Source organism: Capra hircus, chromosome 29 (genome assembly GCF_001704415.2).
Source record: "Capra hircus breed San Clemente chromosome 29, ASM170441v1, whole genome shotgun sequence".
NCBI lineage: Eukaryota > Metazoa > Chordata > Mammalia > Artiodactyla > Bovidae > Capra > Capra hircus.
This window is the reverse complement of record NC_030836.1, coordinates 41,714,384-41,725,384: the sequence shown is the minus strand read 5'-3', so window position 1 is coordinate 41,725,384 and position 11,001 is coordinate 41,714,384.

Sequence of the window (11,001 nt, the reverse complement as noted above, 5' to 3'; positions counted from 1 at the left end):
AGGCTGGTTCTTTACCACTAGTGCCACCTGGGAAGCAATCTTTGAAAATACAATCATTGAAATGTAATAGTGACTTTTTTAATGGTGGGATTTAAATGACTATTACTTTCTCTTTGGATTTTCTCTTTTCATACTTTCAACAATTAGCATATATAATTTTAGTATTTTAAGACATCAAAATTGAAGTATAAGCAACTTCAAAATGTGTATGCATTTAATAAAATCACTGCAAATTAAAAACTATACTCCCAATCTCTCAATTTATCCCTCCCCTTCTTTCCCCCAGTAACCATAAGACTGGTTTCTACATCTGCAACTCAATTTCTGTTTTGTAAATAAGTTCATATACACACTGTGCTGTGCTGTACTTAGTTACTCAGTTGTGTCCAACTAGATGACCCCATGGACTGTAGCCACCCAGGCTCCTCTGTCCATGAGATTCTGCATGTAAGAATGCTGGAGTGGGTGGCCTATCCCTTCTCCAGTGGAGCTTCCTGACCCAGGAATCGAACTGGGGTCTCCTGCATTGCAGGTGGACTCTTTACCAACTGAGCTATCAGGGGAGCCCCTTGTCATGTATATGTAACATATAAAGGACTTGACTTGTTCCTGTGGATACAGAGATTTGATAAGGCAAAAAGCATAAAATCAGAACTCTCATGTAGGCCACAGTGCAACTTGGGTGTCACATTTTAATTTTCTATAAGTCTGTGATTATAACTTGGAGGCTCAAGTCTCTCCAGTTTGGAAGGATTCCAGAATTATGTTGTGTGTATATTCTCAAAATCTCTCCACTGTGGTAGCTTTATACAAAGCCAAAATTATGAGTTTCAGATGAAAGGGTGGGTTGACCTCTTGCATCTAAATCCCAACACAGGGAAGAATCTCTGTTTCCTCAAATAGTGATTGAAGTCGCTGGAAAGAGACATCTGTGTCACCTTGACCTAGGAGCACAGTTTCCTAGAATCTAACACAATTCTGGGAAACTTAAACTTCAATTCTGATTTCTTAGGCCCAAGAGAAAGTGTAAGGATATGGGAAAGCAAACTTGCACCATCAGAAATGGAATCAAAGCTTTCCACTGGGTGGTCTACATTTTACCCAGAAAGCATCTAAGGGACGGAGGTCCACTTTAATGATCTACTACACCCAGAGAGAGCTACACTTAGATATTGCAACAGAAGAAACACCACAGATAGAGCAATTGCAAGCAAGGCCACTCTTGAACATTATCTCTGCTTTTTCCTTACACTTTGTCTATGATTCAGAAACATAAGTCTCTGTCTGAGTGAATACTGAAAAGGTGAAAAAGCATAATGCAATTAAATGCAAACGGGGTCTACTAGGATATGCTCTCATTTCAGTCAATCAGTCAAGTCTGACTATTTGGGACCCCGTGGACTACAGCAGGCCAGGCCTCCCTGTCCATCACCAACTCTGGAGTTTACTCAAACTCATGTCCATCGAGTCAGTGATGTCATACAACCATCTTACCCTCTGTTGTCCCCTTCTCCTCCTGCCTTCAATCTTCCCCAGTACCAGGGTCTTTTTAAATGAGTTAGTTCTTCGCATCAGGTAACCAAAGTATTGGAGTTTCAGCTTCAGCACCAGTCCTTCCAATGAATATTTAGGACTGATTTCCTTTAGGATGGACTGGTTGCATCTTCTTGCAGTCCAAGGGACTCTCAAGAGTCTTCTCTAACACCACAGTTCAAAAGCATCAATTCTTTGGCACTCAGCTTTCTTTATAGTCCAGCTCTCACATCCAACATGAGTACTGGAAAAACCATAGCTTTGACTAGATGGACCTTTGTCAGCAAAGTAATGTCCCTGCTTTTTAATATGCTGTCTAGGTTCGTTATAGCTTTTCTTCCAAGAAGCAAGTGTCTTTTAATTTCATGGCTGCAGATGACTGCAGTCACCATCTGCAGTGATTTCGGAGCCCCCAAAAATAAAGTCTGTCATTGTTTCCATTGTTTCCATTGTTTGTCATGAAGTGATGGGACCAGATGCCATGATCTTAGTGTTTTGAATGTTGAGTTTTAAGCCAAGTTTTTCACTCTCCTCTTTCACTTTCATCAAGAGGTTCTTTAGTTCTTCTTCACTTTCTGCCAGAAGGGTGGTGTCATCTGCATATCTAAGGTTATTGATATTTCTCCCAACAATCTTGATTCCAGCTTTTGCTTCATCCAGTCTGGCATTTTGCATGATGTACTCTGCATGAAAGTTAAATAAGCAGGGTGATAATATACAGCCTTGATGTACTCCTTTCCCAATTTGGAACCCGTTTGTTGTTCCATGTCCAGTTCTAACTGTTGCTTCCTGACCTGCATGCAGATTTCTCAGGAAGCAGGTCAGGTGGTCTGGTATTCCCATCTCTTGAAGAATTTTCCACAGTTTGTGTGATCCACACAGTCAAAGGCTTTGGAATAGTCAATAAAGCAGAAGTACATGTTTTTCTGGAACTCTCTTGCTTTTTTAATGATCCAACGGATGTTGGCAATTTAATCTCTGGTTCCTCTGCCTTTTCTAAAACCAGCTTGAAGACCTGGAAGTTCACGGTTCACGTATTGCTGAAGCCTGGCTTGGAGAATTTCGAACATTACTTTGCTAGCATGTGAGATGAGTGCAATTGTGCAGTAGTTTGAACATTCTTTGGCATTGCCTTTCTTTAGAATTGGAATGAAAACTGACCTTTTCCAGTCCTGCGGCCACTGCTGAGTTTTCCAAATTTGCTGGCATATTTGAGTGCAGCACTTTCACAGCATCATCTTTCAGTATTTGAAATAGCTCAACTGGAATTGCATCACCTCCACTAGCTTTGTTCATAGTGATGCTTTCTAAGGCCCACCTGACTTCACATTCCAAGATGTTTGGCTCTAGGTGAGTGATCACACCATCGTGATTATCTTGGTCGTGAAGATCTTTTTTGTACAGTTCTGTGTATTCTTGCCACCTCTTCTTAAGATCTTCTGCTTCTGTTAGGTCCATACCATTTCTCTCCTTTATTGTGCCCATTTTTTCATGAAATGTTCCCTTGGTATCTCTAGTTTTCTTGAAGATATCTCTAGTCTTTCCCATCCTATTGTTTGCCTCTATTTCTTTGCATTGATCTCTGAGGAAGGCTTTCTTATCTCTCCTTGCTATTCTTTGGAACTCTACATTCAAATGGATTTATCTTTCCTTTTCTCCTTTGCCTTTCACTTCTCTTCTTTTCTCAGCTATTTGTAAGGCCTCCGCAGACAGCCATTTTGCCTTTCTGCATTTCTTTTGGGGAGGGGGGGGATGGTTTTGATCACTGCCTCCTGTACAGTGCTATGAACCTCTGTCCATAGTTCTTCAGGTGCTCTGTCTATCAGATCTAATTCTTATAATCTATTTCTCACTTCCACTGTATAATCATAAGGGATTTGATTTAGGTCATACCTGAATGGCCTAGTGGTTTTCCCTACTTTCTTCAATTTAAGTCTGAATTTTGCAATAAGAAGTTCATGGTCTGAACTCCTTAAGTTTCCATTAGTATTCATCATATTCATCTTACGTTCCCATACGTATTCATCTTATGAAAACTAAATCACTAGCAAGGAGAACATCTTACTGCTACATCAACAGAATAGATGGATCTCCATGAATGAGCATGAGGAAAGGAGATTGTCACAGAATCTTCTTACCATTTACATTATGTGGATGTTAAGATAAGACTAAACTGTGATACAGTGATGGAGATCAGGACAGTACACAGGACATGACACTGAGGAAAAAATGAAAGTGAGGCTGTGGTGGTGGTGGTTTTTACCGTGATACAGGATATAAATGAGAGGATCTTCTGAGGGTTTCAGAGTTTTCTATCTTGATCAGGACCTTAGTGACATTTTAATTATTGAAATAGTCATTGACATGTACATAATCTCTATCTATTCATGGCTTCATGCATGAGATTTGCTTCAATTAAAATTCAAAGAAAAATGAAGAATATTAAATGACAAAATCTGTACTGTGAGGGAAGTTCTCTACATCAGTCTCCAGTGAAGATACTGACAGTGTGATATGAATAAGGAATTCTACACAATGTAATCAGTTCCATGTGAGTCTTATATGGTGTGTTTTCCTCACCTTTTATCTCCAAATCAATGTCTTCTTCTCACAACACTGTTATGAACTTTGAAATAAATAGATTAGATACCTGTCCCCACTCTTTGAATGTTGTCATGTACTGTATGATGCTCACCTCACAAAGGACAGGGGCAAATCCTTTTACATAGGTTGGGTGTGCAGAACAAGTCAAATAGGGTAGTTTTCATCTGTGCTGTTTCCAGTTCCTCCTCTTCTCAAACACTTCAACAAAAAAACACATATTCTTTGCCAACATAGTGCCAGGTTTTGTGATGAGCACTGGCAGACAATACACAAGAGAGATGTGTTCCCTTTCTTTCTCTATAACATAGTATACATGCAATCACAAGTGTGGAGGTGATATGAAGGATAGTGTAGGGAGCTAAGGGAGTCACCAGGAATTTATATAGCCACACTGATATTTTGAAGATGAGAACAAAGAGGGGTGCAGGGCATCCCAGAGAGCACATATACTGGAGATTCACATCAGGAAATGAGCTAAAATGAAGCAATGGTTGCACAATGGGCAAAACTTCTCTTCTATGAGCTAGACATGACAGAGAAGGGAGCTGAGCTTATATTCTCAACTAACTTCTCTTGTTATTAATAAAAAAGCAGTTTGTCTGTCTCAGTAAGGAGAAGGGAGGTTTCATTTTGTCTACCTTCCAATCCAGTAACCGCCTTCACTTTCCTCCTCTCTTCTGTGGTCAGGGTTGCTTCACCATTCATTATTCCACGTCTGTATGCAGGTTTTTAAGTTCATTGTTAGCAAGGTAATGCTCAAAATCCTTCAAGCTGGGCTTCAACAGTACCTGCATGAAGGACTTCCAGATGTACAAGTGGGATTTAGAAAAGGCAGAGAAACCAGAGATCAAATTACCAACATCCATTGTATCATAGAAAAAAAAAAAAAAAACAGGGAATTCCAGAAAAACATCTACTTCTGCTTCATTGACTATGCTAAAGCCTTTAACTGTGTGGATCACAACAAACTGGAAAATTCTTAACAAGATGGAAATACCAGACCACCTTACCTGCCTCCTGAGAAACCTGTATGCAGGTCAAGAAGCAACAGTTAGAAATGGAAATGAAACAACAGACTGGTTTGAAGTTGGGAAAGGAGTACATCAAGGCTGTATACTGTCACCCTGTTTATTTAACTTACATGAGAAGTGCAGCAGGCAAAATGCCAGGCTGGAAGAATCACAAGTTGAAATCAAGATTGCCGGAAGAAATATCAACAACCTCATATATGCAGAAGGTACCACTCTAGTAACAGAAAGTGAGGAACTAAAAGTCTAAAGAACTAACAGTCAGGAACTAAAGAATCTCTTGATGAGGATGAAAGAAGAGAGTGAAAAAGCTGGCTTAAAACTCAACATTCAAAAACTGAGATCATGGCATCCAGTCCCATCACTTCATGCAAAGAGATGGAGAGAAAGTGGAAACAATGAGATTTAACTTTCTTGGGCTCCAAAAGCACTACAAATGATCACTGCAGCCATGAAATTAAAAGATGATTGCTGCTAGGAAGAAAAGCATTGACAAACCTAGACAGTGTTTTAAAAGGCAAAGACATCATTTTGCCAAAAATATCTGTATTGTCAAAGCTATGGTATTTCCAGTAGTCATGTACAGATGTGAGAGCTAGAAAAAGTGAAGTCTCTCAGTCGTGTCTGACTCTTTCAACCCCATGGACTGTAGCCTACCAGGGTCCTCCATCCATGGGGTTCTCCAGGCAAGAACACTGGAGTGGGTTGCCATTTCCTTCTCCATGAGCCCTGAAGAATTGATGCTTTCAAATTGTGGTGCTGTGGAAGACTCTTGAGAGTCCCTTGGGCTGTAAGGAGAACAAACTAGTCAATCCTAAAGGAAATCAAATCTGAATATTCACTGGAAGGGACTGATGGTGAAGCTCCATACTTTGGCCTCCTGATGCAAATGCTGCCTCATTGGAAAAATGATGCTGACGAAGATTGGAAAAATGATGAGATATATTGGGTTAGCCAAAAAAAAATTGTTTTCTGTAAGATGTTACTGAAAACTCTGAACCAACTTTTTGACTAACCCAGTAAATAAGTGACTCATTTGTGTAGTCAGTTACCAATAACACTGGTAGTGGAATTGTAAGTAGCAGGTGTATGCTGAATAAGATTGAAGGCAAAAAGAGAATGGGGTGGCAGATGATGAGATGGTTGTATGGCATCACCAACTCAATGAACATGAGTTTGAGCAAACTCCAAGAATAGTGAAGCACAGAGAAGTCTGTCATGCTACAGTTTATGGGATTGCAAAGAGTCAGACACAACTTAGCAACTGAACATCAACAACAAAGTACTCACGAGGTTTGTTGATGATAATCAGCCACTGAGCAGATTCTACCAGCCACCTGATGAATGATGGGCACACAAGTTCAGCCAGTTGTCTCCCCATTATTTGTCACATTATTATTGATAACAGATGCTTTTTGCCTTCCATCTAAAATCCACCACTTCACTTGTTGGGTCAAAAATAGAAATTCATGTTCTGTTAAACAAATTCTAGGAAAGTATGCGCTCCTAAATATTATAAATATACAATAATATATTTCATAAATAAATATTAACTCAAATATGAGTTTCTTTGTACTACATACAAAGGATCACAGACTTTGGAGTCAAACTGCCCCTCTGTTTATTTACCAGGGGATTTTTAAAGAAACTTTAAAGTTTAAACTTAGAGTCACTCACAAGCATGATTTCCTCCCAAAGTTTGGCGTGTGATCTAGCAATTTTGTGCACATAGTGTATTTTCATAACACATATTCTTAAAAAAATAAGAAGCCCTTAAATTATGTAAGCTCCAACACCAACAAGTATTGTAAGTACACCTGCTACTTACTACTCCACTACCAGTGTTATTGGTAACTGACTACACAAATGAGTCACTTATTTACTGGGTTAGTCAAAAAGTTTGTTCAGAGTTTTCAGTAACATCTTACAGAAAAACCAATTTTTTTGGCTAATCCAATATATCTCACTCAGTTCTCTCATCAATAAAGTAAGGAAAGGAACTTTCCTGGCAGTCCAGTGGTTAAGACTTTTCCTCCAAATGTAGGAAGTGTGGATTCAACCTCTGGTTGGGGAACTAAGATCCCACATGCCTGTCAGCCAAAAAACCAAAACAAACAGAAGCAATACTGTAGCAAATTCAATAAAATCTTTTTTTATATGGTCCACATTTTAAAAACTTTATTAAAAGGGTGGCACAATATATTTTAAATGATTAAAAGGGAAAATCTACAACCAAGATACTCTACCCAGCAAGACTCTCATTCAGATTGGACAGAGAAATCAAAGGCTTCACAGACAAGCAAAAACTTAGAGAATTCAGCACCATCAAATGAGTCATACAAAAATGCTAACAGAACTTCTGTAGGTAAGAGAGGCAGAAAAGAGGCCACAACTGTATACAAGAAAATCTAAATGGGAAACCACACAGGTAAAGGCAAACATAAAGTAATTTTAAGATATCATCCACACACAAATATGATATCAAAACTGGTAATAATTATTAGAAGAGAAGAACACAACTGCAGGAAATGGGAACTACATTTGAAATTAAGAAACCAGCAACTTAAAAGAAACTTGTACATATATATAAAACTAATAAAAAATCCAACATATGGAGGCTGAACAACACGCTGTTGAATAACCATCAAATTACAGAAGAAATCATATTATGCATAGAAACGAATGAAAATGAAAACAAAACAACCCCAAACCTGTGGGACACTGTAAAAGCAGTGCTAAGGGGAAGGTTCCTAGCAATACAGGCATACCTCAAGAAACAAGAAAAAAGTCAAATAAATAACCTAACTCTACACCTAAAGCAACTAGAAAAGGAAGAAATTATGAACCCCAGGGTTAGCAGAAGGAAAGAAATCTTTAAAATTAGGGCAGAAATAAATGCAAAAGAAACAAAAGAGACCATAGCAAAAATCAACAAAGCCAAAAGCTGGTTCTTTGAGAGGATAAATAAAATTGACAAACCATTAGCCAGACTCATCAAGAAACGAAGGGAGAAAAATCAAATCAATAAAATTAGAAATGAAAATGGAGAGATCACAACAGACAACACAGAAATACAAAGAGACTACTATCAGCAATTATATGCCAATAAAATGGACAACTTGGAAGAAATGGACAATTCTTAGAAAAGTACAACTTTCCAAAACTGAGCCAGGAAGAAATAAAAAATCTTACAGACCCATCACAAGCACATAAATTGAAACTGTAATCAGAAGTCTTCCAGCAAACGAAAGCCCAGGTCCAGACAGCTTCACAGCTGAATTCTACCAAAAATTTAGAGAAGAGCTAACACCTGTCCTACTCAAACTCTTCCAGAAAATTGCAGAGGAAGGTAAACTTCTAAACTCATTCTATGAGACCACCATCACCCTAATACCAAAGCCTGACAAAGATGCCAAAAAAAAATAAAACTACAGGCCAATATCACTGATGAACATAGATGCAAAAATCCTTAACAAAATTCTAGCAATCAGAATCCAACAATACATTAAAAAGATCATACATCATGACCAAGTGGGCTTTATCCCAGGGAAGCAAGGATTCTTCAATATCTGCAAATCAATCAATGTAATACACATTAACAAATTGAAAAGTAAAAGACATAGGATTATCTCAATAGATGCAGAGAAAGCCTTTGACAAAATTCAACATCCATTTATGATAAAAACTCTCCAGAAAGCAGGAATAGAAGGAACATACCTCAACATAATAAAAGCTATATATGACAAACCCACAGCAAACATCATCCTCAATGGTGAAAAATTGAAAGCATTTCCCCTAAAGTCAGGAACAAGACAAGGGTGCCCACTTTCACCACTACTATTCAACATAGTTTTGGAAGTTTTGGCCACAGCAGTCAGAGCAGAAAAAAATAAATAAATAAAAGGAATCCAAATTGGAAACGAAGAAGTCAAACTCTCACTGTTTGCAGATGGCATGATCCTCTACACAGAAAACCCTAAAGACTCCACCAGAAAATTACTAGAGCTAATCAATGAATATAGTAAAGTTGCAGGAGACAAAATCAACACACAGAAATCCCTTGCATTCCTATACACTAATGAGAAAATAGAAAGAGAAATTAAGGAAACAATTTAATTCACCATTGTAATGAAAAGAATAAAATACTTAGGAATATATCTACCTAAAGAAACTAAAGACCTATATTTAGAAAACTATAAAACACTGGTGAAAGAAATCAAAGAGGACACTAATAGATGGAGAAATATACCATGTTCATGGATCAGAAGAATCAATATAGTGAAAATGAGTATACTATGCAAAGCAATCTATAGATTCAATGCAATCCATATCAAGCTACCAACGGTATTTTTCACAGAGCTAGAACAAATAATTTCACAATTTGTATGGAATACGAAAAACCTCGAAAAGCCAAAGCAATCTTGAGAAAGAAGAATGGAACTGGAGGAATCAACCTACCTGACTTCAGGCTCTACTACAAAGCCACAGTCATCAAGACAGTATGGTACTGGCACAAAGACAGAAATATAGATCAATGGAACAAAATAGAAAAGCCAGAGATAAATCCACGCACCTATGGATACCTTATCTTCAACAAAGGAGGCAAGAATATACAACGGAGAAAAGACAATCTCTTTAACAAGTGGTGCTGGGAAAACTGGTCAACCACTTGTAAAAGAATGAAACTAGAACACTTTCTAACACCATACACAAAAATAAACTCAAAATGGATTAAAGATCTAAGCATAAGACCAGAAACTATAAAACTCCTAGAGGAGAACATAGGCAAAACACTCTCTGACATAAATCACAACAGGATCCTCTAGGACCCACCTCCCAGAATATTGGAAATAAAAGCAAAAATAAACAAATGGGACCTAATTAAAATTAAAAGCTTCTGCACAACAAAGGAAACTATAAGCAAGGTGAAAAGACAGCCTTCAGAATGGGAGAAAATAATAGCAAATGAAGAAACTGACAAAGAATTAATCTCAAAAATATACAAGCAACTCCTGCAGCTCAATTCCAGAAAAATAAACGACCCAATCAAAAAATGGACCAAAGAACTAAATAGACATTTCTCCAAAGAAGACATACAGATGGCTAACAAACACATGAAAAAGATGCTCAGCATCACTCGTTATCAGAGAAATGCAAATCAAAACCACAATGAGGTACCATTTCACACCAGTCAGAATGGCTGCAATCCAAAAGTCTACAAGCAATAAATGCTGGAGAGGGTGTGGAGAAAAGGGAACCCTCTTACATTGTTGGTGGGAATGGAAACTAGCACAGCCATTATGGAGAACAGTGTGGAGATTTCTTAAAAAACTGGAAATAGAACTGCCTTATGACCCAGCAATCCCATTGCTGGGCATACACACCAAGGAAACCAGAATTGAAAGAGACACGTGTACCCCAATGTTCATTGCAGCACTGTTTATAATAGCCAGGACATGGAAGCAACCTAGATGTCCATCAGCAGATAAATGGATAAGAAAGCTGTGGTACATATACACAATGGAGAATTACTCAGACATTAAAAAGAATACATTTGAATCAGTTCTAATGAGGTGGATGAACCTGGAGCCAATTTTACAGAGTGAATTTAGAAAGATGGTAATGATAACCCTGTATGCGAGACAGCAAAAGAGACACAGATGTCTAGAACAGTCTTTTGGATTCTGTGGGAGAGGGAGAGGTGGGATGATTTGGGAAGATGGCATTGAAACATGTATAATATATGTGAAATGAATCACCAGTCCAGGTTTGATGCATGATACAGGATGCTCAGGGATGGTCCACTGGGATGACCCAGAAGGATGGTATGGGGAGG